Source organism: Chiloscyllium punctatum, unplaced genomic scaffold (genome assembly GCF_047496795.1).
Source record: "Chiloscyllium punctatum isolate Juve2018m unplaced genomic scaffold, sChiPun1.3 scaffold_1414, whole genome shotgun sequence".
Taxonomy (NCBI): domain Eukaryota; kingdom Metazoa; phylum Chordata; class Chondrichthyes; order Orectolobiformes; family Hemiscylliidae; genus Chiloscyllium; species Chiloscyllium punctatum.
Genome location: NW_027311148.1, coordinates 25,001 through 25,467, shown reverse-complemented (window position 1 = coordinate 25,467; position 467 = coordinate 25,001).

Genomic DNA, 467 nt, shown 5'->3' with positions numbered 1-467 from the left:
TCCCTATCCCTAACCAGGAACCGAACGCCCACCCTCAGCCTCACACCAACGCCGGTGCCACTCCAGACAGACACACCCTTCAAAACCACACCCATCCGGCCATGCAACTCAAAAAGGGTCCAAATTCAGAAACACCCCCTTCAAAAGGCACTCCATCCTCGGCCACACCACCGGGACATGCTCCCCTCGGCGATAATTAAGCCCCCACCACTATTTGAAGCCAACCGCAGCCGCAACTCGAACGGAGAAATCAGTAACCAATTCAAAAATGCGCTTGGTTACTGATTTCTACTGAGCCGAAAAAATTCTAAGTGTCGGTGGTTACTGATTTATACCAACCCGAAAAAATTCTAAGTGTCAGTGGTTACTGATTTATACCAACCCGAAAATATTCTAAGTGTCAGTGGTTACTGATTTATACCAACCCGAAAAAATTCTAAGTGTCAGTGGTTACTGATTTATACCAA